The sequence below is a fragment of the Leptonychotes weddellii genome, chromosome X (assembly GCF_054177405.1).
Source record: "Leptonychotes weddellii isolate Sample4059 chromosome X, ASM5417740v2, whole genome shotgun sequence".
Taxonomy (NCBI): Eukaryota; Metazoa; Chordata; class Mammalia; order Carnivora; family Phocidae; genus Leptonychotes; species Leptonychotes weddellii.
In genome coordinates this window covers 52825392-52843439 of record NC_138385.1, presented here as the reverse complement: position 1 = coordinate 52843439, position 18048 = coordinate 52825392, and the positions used below count along the sequence as shown (strand labels likewise).

Genomic DNA, 18048 nt, shown 5'->3' with positions numbered 1-18048 from the left:
GGCGCCTGGGTGGCTCAGTTGGTTAAGCGACTGCCTTCGGCTCAGGTCATGATCCTGGAGTCCCGGGATCGAGTCCCACATCGGGCTCCCTGCTCAGCGGGGGTCTGCTTCTCCCTCTGACCCTCTTCCCTCTCGTGCTCTCTGTCTCTCATTCTCTCTCTCTCAAATAAATAAATAAAATCTTAAAAAAAAAAAAAAAAGAAAACAGAGAGGGAAGCAAACCATAAAAGACTCAACTATAGGAAACAGGGTTGCTGGAAGGGAGGTGGGTGGGGCGGAAGGGGTACCTGGATGATGGCCATTAAGAAGAGCACTTGAAGTAATGAGCACTGGGTGTTGTATGCAACTGATGAACCACTAAATTCTACCTCTGAAACTAATAATACAATATATGTTAATTAAATTGAATTTAAATAAAAAGTTTAATTTAAAAAAAACAGTAGCAAACTATGCCTTGCCACAGTGTTGGCTCTGTGAGTAATTATGAAGATGATAGTTCACATTTTTCAGGACCTTTAAACAACTAAAGATCCACTTAACTTAAACACTGAACCATAACTCCAGACACATCCAGCTAATTATGACTTAGAAAAAAGTATATTAGAAACACACAGAAATTCCACATATGAGTGAAATCATATGTTATTTGTCTTTCTCTGACTGACTTATTTTGCTTAGCGTAATACACTCTAGCTCTATCCACATAGTTGTAAATGGTAAGATTTTGTTCTTTTTGATGGCTGAGTAATACTCCAATGTGTGTGTGTGTGTGTGTGTGTGTGTGTGTGTGTGTACCACATCTTTATCCATTCATCAGTCAATAGACATTTGGGCTCTTTCCATAATTTAGCTATTGTTGATAATGCTGCTATAAATATCTGGGTGCATGTATCCCTTCGAATCAGTATTTTTGTATCCTTTGGGTAAATACCTAGTAGTGCAATTGCTGGGTGATAGGGTAGTGTGGAATTTAAGAAACAAAACAGATGAACAAAGGGGAAGGGGAAAAAAGAGAGGGAAGCAAACCTTAAAACACTCTTAAGTATTGAGAACAAACTTAGGGTTGATGGAGGGAGGTGGGCAGGAGATAGGCTAAACGGGTGATGGGTATTAAGGAGGGCACTTGTGATGAGCACTGGGTGTTACATTTAAGTGATGAATTATTAAATTCTACTCCTGAAACCAATATTGCCCTATATGGTAATGAACTAGAATTTAAATAAAAACTTGAGACAAGCAAAAAGAAGCAGACAAGGAAAAATACAAAGCTGATAGTCTTCAAACCTTACCTTACAGACTATAGAAAACTACAGTATTAGAGTTTAATGTCAGGGTCTTTGAAACTGTCATGTAACCATGCTGGGGAAAAAATGCTACAGAGAAAAGCTAAAATTGTTTTAAAAAGGCAACCAAGAAGAGCACCACAAATTTTCCAATTCCTTTGATATCCCACAGAAAATGCAGGCCTTAGCTAATCAAAATATATGAAGAACAATCCATCCCAGATTTCTCTCTGATAATATATCATGCCAAAAACAAAAAGGCCTGTTATTCAAGTCTTGTATGCTCTATGACAACCAGGCTGAAACTCTGAAGGCATCTAGTGAGTAAGAATATGTAAATCGTTGAAGAAATGCCAATGAAAGAGAAAACTAGGATTAATTTACTCAGAAACAGCTGGAACGTAACTTGTCTTCTCACTTTATAGTTAATTTCACCATAGAAAAAGCCCTCGAATGGGGTATGTAGTCACTTGCTATCTTCTGTATTTGACACTTATCAGGGCGCCTGGGTGGCTCAGTTGGTTAAGCGACTGCCTTCGGCTCAGGTCATGATCCTGGAGTCCCGGGATCGAGTCCCACATCAGGCTCCCTGCTCAGCAGGGAGTCTGCTTCTCCCTCTGACCCTCCTCCCTCTCATGTTCTCTGTCTCTCATTCTCTCTCTCACAAATAAATAAAATCTTTAAAAAAAAAAAGACACTTATCAATAAACAATTATTACCAATCTTCAAGTTATATGACACTTCAGAGACTACCATTTTTGCTTAGAATTAGTAAATTTGGGGATTTTTCTCAATACCCCTAAGTCATGATGGTCATTTTATAGATAAGTCTACTAGGGAGAAGAAAAGTTATTTCATTTTGCCTGGAGAGTAATAAAGATTTGATGATGATAATGGTGGTTGTGGTGGTGATGGTAATATATAACATTTATTAAAATTGCATTATCTTTCCTTAGACCAGTTTTATGTATCATTTCATTAAATTCTCATATAAACCTGTGAGATATAGGACCTGTTACTCTATTTCATAAATGAGAAAACTGAAGTAAAAAATGTTAAGTAGTTTTACCCAGGTTACACAACTACTAACTTGCAGAGCTGGAATTAAGATCCCAGGCAGTCTGACTCCCACAAGCTGTAAAGCCTCCTTACTTAATGCTAATAATTGGGTTAACCAGGACTCGAGAACAAGTTCCTAACTGCAATGTTAATGTTCTCTTCATTCTTTCTTATAACCCACTACAGAAGGCTTCTTGCACCATGAAACAAAGTTGGGCAGCCACACTTACAAAATATGATGAGGGAAGGGATTGTGTTTTTATGGAAATAGGTAGGTAGCTGGAGCCCTAAGATAGCAAATTTGATTATATCCCTGAGTACTCAGACCCACCCTTTTAAGCCAAGGGAAAGTTTGTAGCCTGGAAACTGAGTCTGTTTGAAGGAAAATTTTAAGGTGGCTCTCCTAGCCCCAATTACAATTTGACAAATGCAAAGAGTTATAATTTGCCACTTCTGGAGGAGGCTGGAGTTAGCATACTCTTTTACAAGTTGGTTTCTCTATGTCTCATCTCATAATCACTTGAGTGGCTGTTTCCATAGACACCCACACTTCAGTTTCCCAGCTTAACCACATTCAAACCAGAATGTAGGCCTTGGTTACAGCAGCTGTGAACTGTTTCACCATGTGTCTAACAGGCATGGCTTATCTACTTTCCTCTCTGTGTGCAACAGAATAAGGGAGTTCAAAAACAGAAATAAAATTACCTGAAAGACCCTTAGGAGTTTCAAAGCTAAAGAAACATATTTGATCTATATGAAATAAAGCAAAATCAGAAAAGAAAGGAGGAGCCAACTGATTTTGTTTGTTTTTTGCCCTTGGCCTTTGGGGGCAGGGTGAGGCAACAATGTCTAGTGCTAGTCTGTTTCACAAGTGCAAAATGAAAGCACACACCTTTCTTCTCTATCTGAAACAGCTGTGGGTCCCTGAGGGTGGTGGAATGTGGAAGTCTGTGTAGGCACTGAAGGAAACCTAAAATAATAATAATAATAATAAGCTAATAATATTCACAGGCCACTAGGCTGCGTTTAAATTCGAACTTGTACTAACAATCAAAGAAAATAATTGAATTATGCTTAAAAGCACTTGCCTGCTGAGAATCTGGGAAAAGAATATTATAGTAGAAGTTTCCATAGAGAGAAAAAGGATAAGAATCAGCTTAAAAATTTAGTCTTGTGTAAAAGATAAATAGTAAAGTTGTCAATTGGCCTAGGAACAACCAGTACACAAAGCTTGCTGGTTTATGCACATGCCACTTGAACACAATATATATACAAACATGCCTCACATCAAGGAGTACTTTGAAGTTCAATGTAACCAACCAGACAAATATTCTGAGCTTAGATGAAACCTGGTAACAAAGATGGCACGATGAAAAATTCTATGTCCTAAAATAGTGATAGCAAACACCATTTCAACTCATATAATCATCACAACTACCCTATGATATAGATTCTGTTATTACATTATACAGATGAGGAAATTGAAGACAAAAGTATTAAATGACTTGCCAAAAGTCACACTGCTAATAAGACGTTGAGCCAAGATTTGACCTTAGGCAGTTTGATACCAAAGTCTGTGCTCAAAGTCAATAGCATTGTAGTTAACATGTGGAAAGAAGTGCTCTAAGCCCTGATGGAAAAAGTGGGTGTTGATCCACCCTCACTTTTCTTTCTTCAAAGCATCTAGAGCTTTTTGTGAGTTTCTGTTCTACGTCAGTGGGTAGGTGGGTGGGAATTTAGTGGTAGAGATATTTTCGGTGGGGAGGGATGTGTGGTTTGAAAAGTAATCACTATTTGATGAGAAAATGAACTCTTTGTAATGAACTCAGCAGAGACTCTTCCTCTTCCTTCGCCTGTTACAGTTAAAACAGTGCATGATCTCAATTTTGCCTTAGATTACATTTCCTCAAAAAGAGAAAATACATGTTCAGGGTGATTTTTGGACAACAATATTCCAACCAAAAATTCAAAGTTTTCCCCCTATTATTTCCTGGTTCATAAAGAGAACTTGGTCATACAGCACCTTCTGTTGTAATTTGCTGGAACTGAGTTTTTACTGTAATATTTATATCTGTGGATGAGCTAGTTGGTGCATTACCATTTTATGTAGACAAATTAAACCACTCTTTATGTACCCAATGTGTTTCATGTTCTGTGATCAAGGAAGCTTTTCCCAGCTAGTTGAATCTTTACAAATGGAGATATGTTTCCACTTGTAAGACTTTTGACAAGCAAAAGTTTGTTACCTTTCTTCAGACTCCCCTTCCAGATAGATTTAATCTCACTGAGTAGACTTTGGGCCATTGGAAATGTGTGAACTAAACCCACCAATGTTTTCCTTCGGATACTCAGAGAAATACAGTAGAATCATGGATTAGACAAAGAAACTACAACACTCTAAAGATAGGCCATTCTGGTAGTCTTCTTACTCATATTAATTACAGACACTATGCACAAAGTAGTTAGAATAAGTTGGCTTTGTCTAAAGGCCAAATATATTATTATTATTATTTAATTCTTGTTTATCTTGTTTTATTTTATTGCAAGAAATAGAGATAACTGAGAAACTATTGAGGTATTGTTTGTTTTTATGTATTCATGGGATTTTAATTGGGGCCTAAAAGAGGAAGGAGGAAGAATTTTAAAGGTAGTATTATATAACAGTTAAACATTAAAGCTCAATAGTAACCCATCTAAATCAGAGTTGAGCCATGGTTTTGGTATGAGGAGCAAAGAAGCATCTCTGGAACTAAGGCAAATTCCTTTCATCATTTTTTTTTTTTCTGGGTGCAGTCCTGGGCTTGAGTTTTGGTGCTGAGGCAAGTAGGTGACTATGAACCTAAACGAGCAGATTTAAGAGCCTGACTGTTAGTTAAGGAGATTTGCCTTTAGGATATATAGTATATGAAAGTGGATACAAGAGTACTTAATGGAATAATTTAAACTTCCCAGATAAAGTGTTTAGAATATTTCCTGCAAAAGACAATGGCCACAGGAGAGCCTTGAATGCTAATGTCTTAAGGTTGGGGCTATCTAAGCAACAATGTGAAAGTTATTTTAAGTTTAATTTCACCATTTAAAACATATCACCAACTATCTAGATATGAGGCAGAATTATTGCAAATATTAAAATTCAAAACGGGTGGCTTATAGATGGTTGGAGGTTTGGAAATTAAGTGAAATTACTGAGATGCTTGAGTAACAAAAGAGTTTCAACAAACAGGTGGCAGTAAGTTACATTTGAGGATTACTAGTGATGTGAAATGCATATATTTTTCTAACTAAAGAAGAAAAGCCACGAAATCCCTGAAGACTCTACTTATAAAACTCAGGCTAAGCTGAAGTTAGCCTCTTTACGTATGCCTTATATTCTCAGACATTACCCACTGCTGCTGATGAAATATGACCTGATCAAGTGCTCAGGCCATGGAGATTTTTTACCACAGGTTGGGGGATTCCATGTGTTCATATTTCGGTCACACTTGGGAAGGAATGGGAACTGGCAGACATTGAAAGACTATGATTCAACTTGGGAATTAATCCTGAAAAAGAAGTCAAGGAAATACAAGGAAAAAGGGGGAAGGTTTGAGATGGGAGGGGAACCTGAGACCTTGCCAACAGTGTTAGTCAGACTTTCCCTGAGTCCTCATAAGAACAGGTTGCTATTTTGAGATCCCCACTACTGAGCACTGCAGAGAAAAGCTGCTATGAAAATACTGTAAAAATAAATAAAAGGCATATACTATATATATGTGTATACTTTCAAAATCATTGATTTATAAAGAAATTTAAAATATTGTGGACCTTTTGGAAATGACTATTTGTGTCCCTGGACTATTCATTAGTCACATCAGCACTTATCTATTTCTTTCCCTGGGCCACCTGTTTTCACTGAAACTTGTAAATAGAGGTTAATAGAAGTTCTTTAAAAGGTGACAGAAATAACTAAAACATCCACTAGGTTAAAAAAAAAATGGTACCATCAGAACTATGAAAATACTTTTCCCAGAGTCAGGGAACAGTTTGGGTAGCACTACTTAATCTCAGTGGAAAATGAGGAGACAAATACTGGCATACATAGTGCAATGACACACTGAAGTAACAATGAGCTCATTTTTCTTTTCTGCTATGTTAAAACCAAATGCAAAAACCACATAGGTGTTTTTGTTTATAACTTAAAGATAGACAGATATAAGCTACATTAACCCCATTGCCTCACCTACCATTCTGTTCTGATTTTTAAGATAAGAAGTTTTTATGTATCATTAAACATAGCATAATTCTTTTTCATCAAAGTTACCATTCTGTTTTTACCATCTTTCACCCCCAAGTTTTTACTACAAATGACTTTTACCCACTGCATCCATATCTTTATTTTCCAATATCTCTTAAAACCTGGTAATCTCATCTTCTAATAAAAATATTCCATTAAAAGTTACTAGTGACTTCCCAATAAATACATGAAGTGGTATTTTCTCAAGTCCTCATTTCATTGCCTTTGGCCTTTTTAAAATGTTTGACACTGTTCACCACCACTTTTGAAAATTTGTTCCCTTAAATTTTCTTAATCCAATAGCTATCCTGATTTTCTTTCTATTTCTATGTCTGTTACCTTTTGGTACAACTCTCCCCTGTCCAGCCCTTAAATATTGTCCTTTCCCAGGTTACATCCAAGGACTATTGCTCTTCTAGTGCTGCCCACTCACACTGGGCAAACACACCTACTTTTATGATTTTGATTACTACCTCTATACTGATGATTCCTAAATCTCTATTTATGGCCTTGTTTTCTCTCCCCTTTCATTTTTTTAAATTTAAATTCAGTTAGCCAATAATAGTACATCATTAGTTTCAGATGTAAAGTTTAGTAATTCATCAGTTGCATATAACACCCAAAGCTCATCGCATCACGTGCCCTCAATGCCCATCATCCAATTACCCCATCCCCCCACCCACCTTCTCTCTAGCAACCCTGTTTGTTTCCTATAGTTAAGAGTCTTTCATGGTTTGTCTCCCTCTCTAATTTCTTCCCATTCAGTTTTCCCTCCCTTCCCCTATGATCCTCTGCGCTATTCCTTATATTCCACAGATAAGTGAAATCATATGATAATTGTCTTTCTCTGTTTAACTTATTTTGTTCAGCATAATACCCTCCAGTTCCATCCACGTCAATGTAAATGGTAAGATTCCATCCTTTTTGATTTTGATGGTTGAGTAATATTCCATATATATATACATATATGCAGGTGACCCTTCAGATCACTACATTTGTATCTTTGGGGTAAATACCTAGTAGTGCAATTGCTGGGTTGTAGGGTAACTCTACTTTTAACTTCTTGAGGAACCTCCATACTGTTTTCCAGAGTGGCTGTACCAGCTTGCATTCCCACCAACAGTGTAAGAGGGTTCCCCTCTCTCCACATCCTTGCCAACATTTGTTTTTCCTGACTTGTTAATTTTAGCCACTCTGACTGGTGTGAGGTGGTATCTCATTGTGGTTTTGATTTGTATTTTCATGATGCCAAGTGATGTTCAACATAGTACTAGAAGTCCTAGCCTTAGCAATCAGACAACAAAAGAAATAAAAGGCATTCAAATTAGCAAAAAAGAAGTTAAACTCCCACTCTTCACAGATGACATGATACTTTATATGGAAAACCTAAAAGAGTCCACCCCTAGAACTCATACAGGAATTCAGCAATGTGGAAGGATATAAAATCAATGCACAGAAATCAGTTGCATTTCTATACACTAACAATGAGACAGAAGAAAGAGAAATTAAGGAAATTACAATTGCTCCCCTTTGGTTCTTACTAGTATGAAATCTGTCTTAATCAAAGACAGAAATATAGCTACAAATATACTATTCTTAGCTCTGTTGCCCTTATGAATGTTTAAAGGTAATTTATTGCCACATTAAATGTTATTTGAAAGTGAAAAGGTTTACTCACCTGAAGGCAAAAAAAAAAAACAAAAAAACTGTGTAATGATTTATTCAGTTGTATTCTCAGACTAGATAGCTCAAAGGTTGTGTTTATATAAATAGACCTCAGATGGCTTCCTTTTACCAGTTTATACCAGGGCAGCTGAACAGCTTCTTCCAGGGATGCTCAACTCTCAGGATAGCTTGGAAGTATGGGACTGTGCATGCCTTTCAAAAGATATCTGAACATTGAAGGAAGGGCTTAGTACATTCACCTCTACCTTTTCCTCTTTATCTAGAACCCTTTACCACTGCTACTTCCAGTGACAATCTGGTCTAGACAGGACCTAGAATTTCCTAAGAGGCCAAAATGCCTTGGTTCTCTATTTATGCTGTCTACTCTGCCATTAATATACAATGTGGATCAGATATGCCTCTCCAGCTAGTTTTCAGTTTTCTTTCTTCTAAAGTGCAGACAGCAATGTCTGCTCTGCTTACTTTCCTAGGTTGTCTGAGACTTAAGATGTTAATGGAAATATAGGTGCTATTCACATAAAAGATAACTTCATTAATCTCTAGTGTCCAAAGAACTAGCAAAAACACAAACCTTAATAAATGTTGATATGGGTCAAAAATCACAGCTTCCTGGGCAAAGTGTTAGAGGGTTCCATTCCCCCTAATGAAGCAAAAGGTAGCTGAGCTTGAATAAACCCCAAAGTGTATACACACACACACACACACACACACACACCCCTAATCCTGGCATGGTGCTTTCTCTGAAGGTCATTTGAAATTGCTTTCTCACAGTGACCATAACAGATCTTTTGTTTGGGAATTTAGCTTGTTCTTTTGGTTTTATTCTGAGTTGCAAATGTTCAAATAGCACCGTGCCATTCATGAAACACATGCCCCACAATAGTAGAGAACCTATACCTTAACTTGTGAAACAGCCATGCAGCCCAAAAGTCTAAACGATTATATGAAGCTTATTATGACCATGACATTTTTCATGAACATTTATGGTTAAATGAGAATTCATGGTTTAGCTCTCTCACCCTTCTGACACCTTTTGAAAAAGGATATCTGTTTATAGAATTGTTATAGTAATTTCCAAGAAGAGCAATGTCAACTTGTGGTAAGACAGCCTTTCATCTAGTGGGTGAATTGCTCTTACTGAAGATATGACCTAGGCAGTGCTGATACTTTTGGAATAAATGAACACTCCACAGACAGTACTAAACATGGCACTGAGTGGAGGGAGAATAAGAAGGTGGAGAGAACGGGTGCCTGGGTGGCTCAGTTGGTTAAGCGACTGCCTTTGGCTCAGGTCATGATCCTGGGGTCCCTGGATCGAGTCCCGCATTGGGCTTCCTGCTCGGCAGGGAGTCTGCTTCGTCCTCTGACCCAATTCCCTCTCAGGTGTTCTCTCTCTCTCATTCTCTCTCTCTCAAATAAATAAATAAAATCTTCAAAAAAAAAAAAAGAAGGTGGAGAGAAAATAATTTCATAATTCTCCTTTTAGTGACCATTGATGAAATTACTGAATCTAAGGGCTGACAGCAACCTTGAGGTTGCCTGGTACTGTGTTTCATAAATTTCAATCATTCTTGTACATTCTTCATGATTTTTCCATACCTGCTTATCACCAGTTAATATGCATAATAGGAAGCATTTCTTTCTTTATTTAAATTTAATTTTATTTAATGTTATTTTAACTTTCTTTAAAAGGAAATATTTTATTACTATATGTTTGGGAGGCAAGTTACATCTGACATAAAAGGATGATAATTGCAAAAAATAATTCTATTATAAATAATAATTTATTCATTAGTTATTAAAATAAAAATTATAAATTTCCCCAAATTATTTTTTAAAGGTTTTATTTATTTATTTGAGAGAGAGACAGAGATAGCGAGAGTGAGCACAAACAGAGAGGAGAGGGAGAAGCAGGCTCCCTTCCAAGCAGGGAGCCCGACGTGGGGCTTGATCCCAGGACTCTGAGATCATGACCTGAGCCAAAGGCAGATGCTTAACCAATTGAGCCACCTAAGCATCCCTCCCAAAATTATTTTGTATGCCACTTGTGGCAAATGGATGCAGTTCTACATCTGCTTTGTATCCACAGAGTATGTTACAAAAGAACTTCTCTTATCCTGAAAGACTGACTCCTGTCTGAGATCACACAGCAAGGCCATGGCAAAAATGAAACTGACCTAGGACAGAAATATTTCACTATCTTAGAAAGGTCATTTCTTTTTTGTACACTCCATGGAGACAAGTCCCACATTAAGTGACCCTTTGAAAGAAGAGCTATTACTTGAGGCTTAATAGGTTGTCACTTAAATTTTCCTTCCTAAATTTACTGGCATATTTAGACCTACAGCCACAATTATAAGAGGTAGCTAATGTAACAGTCAAAGAGTTAAAGAAAGAAAGTGAAATTTGGAAAAGGACATCATCAGATTTGGACCAGGAAAAAAAATCTTGATACAGATGGATTCATATGTGCAAAGCCTCAATCTCTACAAACAGAAGGGAAAGTTAGACAATGATCACATCTCTTAACAACTACATAAATCTTGGGGGCCCATGAAAAGAGACAGCAAAGCAGCCAACTAGGACAGGAACACCAGGTTTAACTATAAATCGTAGTGACTGGAGAGGAGTTTGGAGTATAAATGTAAAAAGAAAATACCGTCAAAAATTTCGCCAAATCAGCCACTTCCAGGGTGTGTTTTCCTGGGTTTAGGAAATAGCCCAATTCTCTCTACTTTTCTCCATTTTTTATCTCCAGACATAAGCAGTAAAGATTGGTGCTCAGCATGTTTCAAACCCAAATATTTAGCATCAACATGATTAGAATGGTAGCAAAATTCCCCAACTAAAATCAATATTAATTTATTATCTTAATTAGCTTTATTAGCTATTAGCTATAAATGAACATCAGTCAAAATCTAGCAAATTTGCAGTAAATGATTCCAAATGACTTTAACTAGAAATGCAGAATTATAAAAGGCCTGGAAGACTACTCAGTATAACCATCTCAAATAATTGGATGAGGAAACAAAGCCCAAAGAGGGCTAGGACTTCCCTAAAGGTAACATAGCCAGTTAACATCAGAACTGCAGTGATCACCAAGACAGCATGGTACTGGCACAGAAACAGACATATAGACCAATGGAACAGAATAAAGAGCCCAGATATGAACCCTCAACTCTATGGTCAAATAACCTTTGACAAAGCAGGAAAAAATATGCAATGGAAAAAAGACAGTCTCTTCAATAAATGGTGCTGGGAACATCGGACAGCTATATATAGAAGAATGAAACTCGACCATTCTCTAACACCATACACAAAGATAAACTCAAAATGGATGAAAGACCTCAAAGTGAGACAGGAATCCATCAAAATCCTAGAGAAAAACATAGGCAGTAACCTCTTTGACATCGGCCACAGCAACTTCCTTGCAGATATATCTCCAAAGGCCAGTGAAACAAAAGCAAAAATGAACTTTTGGGACTTCATCAAGATAAAAAGCTTCTGCACAGCAAAGGAAACAGTCAACAAAACAAAGAGGCAACCCACAGAATGGGAGAAGATATTTGCAAATGACACTACAGATGAAGGGCTGGTATCCAAGATCTATAAAGAACTTCTCAAACTCAACACCCAAAAAACAAGTCAAAAAAAAAGTGGGCAGAAGAGATGAACAGACACTTCTCTGAAGAAGACATACAAATGGCTAACAGACACATGAAAAAATGTTCATCATCATTAGCCATCAGGGAATTTCAAATCAAAACCACATTGAGATACCACTTTACACCAGTTAGAATGGCAAAAATTGACAAGGCAAGAAACAACAAATGTTGGAGAGGTTGTGGAGAAAGGAGAGCCAAGTTGGTACAGCCACTTTGGAAAACAGTGTGGAGGTGCCTCAAAAAACTAAAAGTAGAGCTACCCTATGACCCAGCAATTGCACTCCTGGGTATTTACCCCAAAGACACAGATGTAGTGAAAAGAAGGGCCATATGCACCCCAATGTTCATAGCAGAATGTCCACAATAGCCAAACTGTGGAAAGAGCCGAGATGCCCTTCAGCAGACAGACGGATAAAGATGTGGTCCATATATACAATGGAATACTACTCAGCTATCAGAAAGGATGAATACCGAACTTTTACATCAACATAGATGGGACTGGAGGAGACTATGTTAAGTGAAATAAGTCAAGCAGAGATGGTCAATTATCATATGGTTTCACTTATTTGTGGAACATAAGAAATAGCATGGAGAAGATTAGGAGAAGGAAGGGAAAAATGAAGGGGGAGGAATCAGATGGGGAGACAAACCATGAGAGACTATGGACTCCGAGAAACAAACTGAGGGTTTTAGAAGGGAGGTGGGTGGGGGGATGTGTTAGCCCGGTGATGGGTAGTAAAGAGGGAACGTACTGCATGGAGCACTGGGTGTTATACGAAAACAATGAATCATGGATCACTACATCAAAAATTAATGGTGTATTGTTTGGGGACATAACATAATAAAATAAAATTAAATTAAATTAAAAGAACTGCAGCTAGAATCCAGGTGTCCTGACTTCCAGTATGATCTTATTTTTAAATAATGTCTTCTGTTTGGACTTCAGCTTTCCTCATTCTCTCACTTCCCATTCCCACCCTTGCTTTAGAACACTTCTGCTCTTACAAGTACAGGATATTTTTTGACTGAATATCTTCTCTTTTAAAACTAAAATTCTAGGGGCGCCTGGGTGGCTCAGTCGTTAAGCGTCTGCCTTCAGCTCAGGTCATGATCCCAGGGTCCTGGGATCGAGCCCCGCATCGGGCTCCCTGCTCTGCGGGAGGCCTGCTTCTCCCTCTCCCACTCCCCCTGCTTGTGTTCCCTCTCTCTGTGTGTCTCTCTCTGTCAAATAATAAAATCTTTAAAAAAAAAATAAAATAAATAAAACTAAAATTCTAGTGTTCCATTTTAGAAGTTAAGGTGAATTTTTATTCAAAATAAAACTCAATTCCTAAGTACATCAAACTCATTTAGCTTTAGCCCAGCCAAGACTTCATATTTTGGCCCTACTCCATCATACCAACATGAATCTAAACCAGGCTAAGTGGGTAATTTGACTCTAACTCAGATTTCACATCTGTCTCTCTTTCATGCACCTGGTTTCATTTATCTTGGTACTTTTCAGTGTGTTTACACTGCCTGCACAAGCTAGGTTTTCTAAAGCCCCCTGCACTTCATGACCTTTACTTCCCCATACCTGCACTTTTTTCTTAAAATGTTTTCAAAATGTCAATCATTTGCCCAGAAACTTCCTTCAGAGACAGAGAGCAAACCTTTATAGGAAGAACTATTGTTTGCAAGTGTTTAGTATACTACTGAGCTAGTGTCTTTCTTGGCAAATTGTCCCATATGTCCAAGAAACACAAATAAAATTTACAAAATATGAAAGCTGAAAAAAAATCAGGGCAAAGTAACATAAACCCATCTCCCTTTGGAGAAAAAAATAGTGGGGGTGTGTCTGATCATTAGTAGATTTAGACCAAATTACCTATTTTCCTTCATAGAGAAGTACATTACATTTTATGAAGTGGAAGTCATTCTTGGTCACTCTCCTATCCAATTATGTTCTGGAGTGGAAGAATCACAGAAAAATTGTTTCAAAAATGATTTGGACAGTATGATCCCCTTCTACCATTAAATTTCAGCCTTTAATGTTTTTTTTGCTAGCTATTTATTTAATTTACTAAATATCTAAGGGGTTTTGTTTATTTATAGTTTATTTATTTATGTTTTTTGGAGGGGCTTCTATATAATAAGTTAGTTTTTTTGCTACATAAGCTCTTAGTTCTCATATATGCTATGCAACCAGAAGGCACATATGGTCCCTGTTTGCAGATGTTTAAAAGGTGTTTTTCTCTTTCAGAAAAATCCAAAATATTTATATGTAGCCAGAGTTTCAGCTTCTTTCCCTTTGATCTATTTCACTGATGCTCCCCTGCTGATGATCCATCAGCATTCTATGTCTGTGTAGCTATGTATTGGGTGGGTGATGGCAGAGGAATTGCTTTTTTAATTGGTTTGTTTTCCTTGAAAATTAAAGTTTTAATGTACAATAGCAAATTGTTCTGGAAATATTCATTGAAATCAATTGTTGCTGAATCATATTGTATTGAGAAGTATCCTGCTCCCCTCTTCACATACGCACGAATATACACACCTTACCACAAATTTGTTGGTTTTGTTGGATAAAATTAAAGGACCCAACAGATGTAATATGGGGCAAATAATAAAGTTATAGTCTCCACATTTGCTTTTTTAATATTTTAAAGATTTTTATTTATTTGACAGGGAGATAGAGAGCACAAGTAGGTAGAGCGGCAGGCAGAGGGAGAGGGAGAAGCAGGCTCTCCACTGAGCAGGGAGCTGATACTGGGCTCAGTCCCAGGACCCTGGGACCATGACCTGAGCCGAAGGCAGCCACTTAACTGACTGAGCCACCCAGGCACCCCTAGTCTCCACATTTGCAATCTAAATTATATTTCTCTTAAAAGCAAAGTCCCCCATTTTAGCACATGGTAGTGTACAGTATTATAAACAGGCACACTCTTTAGCAAGCACCTATTTATAAAACTTTTGTTGGTATGAGAGCATGTTTTATAAGAAATTTTTGACCATGGTTATTATAATGGATTATTAAAATCTATAGATTATACATAATTTATGTTACATAGACTTTCCCCAATGCATTACTTTTAAAAATATTTATTATAGACATATTAAAACAAAAATAGAATGGCATGATGAATCCTAATGTGCCCATAACCCAACTTTAATAATTAAGAATATGTTGCCAATCTTGTTGCACTTATCTGCCTTCCCTCACAATTTTTACTAAAGAATTTTAAAGCAATTCCCAGATATAATGTCATTTTATCTTTCAATGTTTTAGTAAGCATCTGTAACCAATGAGGATAATTTGTTTTTACATTACTACTATACACATAACTTTTTTAGTGGACTTGCTAGCTTGCTATATTAGAGAGAGCCCCACAGAAAACTGAGAATCCTGAAATCTCATTCCAACTCTGTCAACATCCAATTGTGTGACTCCTTTAGTATCTCAGCTTCTCTTTCTGTCAAATAAGAGAGTTAGATATAATCTCTAAGACCTTATTAATCTCTAAGATTCTGGAAATAAATGGCAAAAATGATTAAGTTTGGAAACCTGTGTTTTATTATTCCTCTAGGAGGTAGGCATGGAGAATTTGAATTTGAGGTAGACACTTAAAAATTAGTGAAATAAGTTTCAAGTATAATTATTTCTATCTTCTGAGGAAACATTTCCTGTAACTGCCTACACAAAAACCCTATAATTATTTGAAAACAATAATAACATGGTTTCATCATTCTAACTACCTTCTTCTTAAAGAGCTAGCAGTAGATTGACAGAAGTGCTCCTAAAGCCTGTGGTGCCCTCTTCTGACATCTCACCCAACATAGTAAGTCATAGCTTTTTTTCTAAATGGCCCTTGGTCTTTAGGCTTTCTCCTTACCTCATCTGTTACATTTTAGTCTTGAAATATCATGCAAAAAATCACACAGAACTGATGAAAGACATAGGTCCCATGAAAGAAATCTAGCTATAGCTCAGTGTTGACTACTTTATATATTCTTATAGGTTTCTATTTTGAAATTTGAGAATTATTCTAGAGGAGAAAAAGCAACACCTGAAATTTGAAATGTGATAGAAGTACCACTCAAACAACAAGCCTATATAAGAAAATTTTATGAAAAGAAGAAATGAGACTATTCTGCTAAAACATCTGAATTAGTTACAAAAAATAATTATTTTGTGTTAAAATTCAAACTTCATGCCATTAACTATGTGCCTTAAAGCAGAGAAGGAAGATGGGTTGCTCTGTACAACTTACACTCTGCACTTTAAAATCACTCTCTGTTTCTCTATTCAGAGATAGATGTTCTCTTTCAAAACTTGTAAGGTTTTATCTTACTCTGCTTTACTTTCTACTCATGTTAGTTTCCTCCCCTATCCCTCACACCTGTTGCTCAAGGAGGCTTTCTAACAAAATATCCTTCTTTATCTTCGGAATTCATCCAAGCAACTGTCATCCCCATTATTTTTAAGTCCATCATAAATCTTATCTGCTCAAGGAAATCTTTCTTGAATGTGCTACTTCACATGACCCTTTTTCTCCTCTCAATTCCTATATCTAGAATCTATTATTAAGAACTCCATTATACTATAATATGAGACTGATTCCACAAACTATTGTCTGACAAAAATTAAAATATTTCATTATAATAGTCACTTTATATTCTCTGTTCTCTGATTGTTAGCATGCTTGAATTCTAATTTGTCCTCCAATTTGTAATTTAAACTTTAGAAATACAGAAGCATACTAACCTGTTAGAAAGTTCCTTGCAGGACTGGGCTTATCTAGTATTATCCTGAAAGTCCCAAGTTCTCTTGCTGTTGGGTCTTCTAGTGATAAAATCTAGATCCGATTAGGAACTGAAATTTATGAGTTAAACAGAACTCACTCAACTAGTCAAAGTAACTAGTTTCCTGACCATCTATATTAAATGAGTACCATTTACATGTCCCAGCAGTCTTTTACTGGCTGGTTTTAAAATTCACAATAAAACAACCATTACTTTAGGCTACATGTTTGCTTTATATTGAAACTCTCCATAAAAGCAAGCATTAAAATCTCTATAGAAGAAGAGTGTTTCATTTCTTGAAAGCTGTTTGTATTTGCAGAAAGAGCCACCTCCTGGTTGATTTTGCACTAAAGCCAACAGAATCTTTCACCAATTTGTTTGGCGAGATTAACTGGGATTGGCAGGATAGCTTCAAATAGAAAGTGCAAAGCAGAAAATTTAAAAAAATGCTAAAATATTAATTTATAGTGATATCTAATGCAGGGTGAAACTGATTAAGTCCTTAGATATGCATCTGCAGTATTTGTGGCAAATTTACCTTTGGTATTCTGGCCATGATTTTTCCCCTTGCTGTTAAAAATTGTACAAGAAGTGTTCAGAGACACTGCACTTCTATGCAAATTAGAGACTACGACAGCAGATGAAATATTTTGCCATTTGAGAAGGGATAAATATGAGCAAACTCTATTTTGAATTGATCACTGATGCCTATAACAGAAGTTTGTATATTTGGCATCTATATGTTACAGCATGATGCTTGGGGGATCTATTTTGAAAGTAACCTTTGCCCTTCCTTGAATGGTTCTTTTATTTAGTCTACCACTGAGACAGAACTGCCTCAGTTCCTTGCACTTACCTCCTTCTTGCTCTGTGACATGCTTTTTGAGAAATCTTGCCTTCTACTCATCTGTGTTGGTGCCCTGTTTCTTTTTCTTAGACGATCTGCATCACTTCCTTTATTTTCTCTTTAGCACCTCTCTTCATTACTTCAGGCAAATGGTTTTTACAAAGTTCAGTGCTCAAGTCTCACTCACAGCTCTTCCTCTACCTTCTTTTCCGGGGTATCTCAGGTGTAACAGAAAAAAAAAAAAAAAAAGGACTGGTAAAGAGTGCAACAAACTAAAAAAAAAAAAAAGCAAAAAAAAACCCAAAAAAACTAAAGTATCAACTTACTAATTGGTGGGGGTGACACTTCCTTAGACATAAAAAAGCCTAGGGGATATTTAATATGTTTAATAGATTAACACCTATAAACCATTTGGTCATGCTACGTTCATTATTAAACACAAACAATCTTTGA

The 18048-nt window shown here is 36.7% G+C and overlaps 1 long non-coding RNA gene across 1 annotated transcript in view; it reads right to left on the bottom strand.

Annotated features, from left to right (window-relative positions):
* LOC145717819 (uncharacterized) overlaps positions 1-17823 on the bottom strand; it is a 62652-nt gene extending 44829 nt beyond the window's left edge. Inside the window, exons 1-2 of the long non-coding RNA XR_014141268.1 lie at positions 17605-17823; positions 16711-16818 (exon numbers count right to left, since the gene is read on the bottom strand). This is a non-coding gene — a long non-coding RNA (uncharacterized LOC145717819). The remainder of the gene's footprint in view (positions 1-16710; positions 16819-17604) is intronic.
* Positions 17824-18048: the final 225 nt, after the last annotated feature.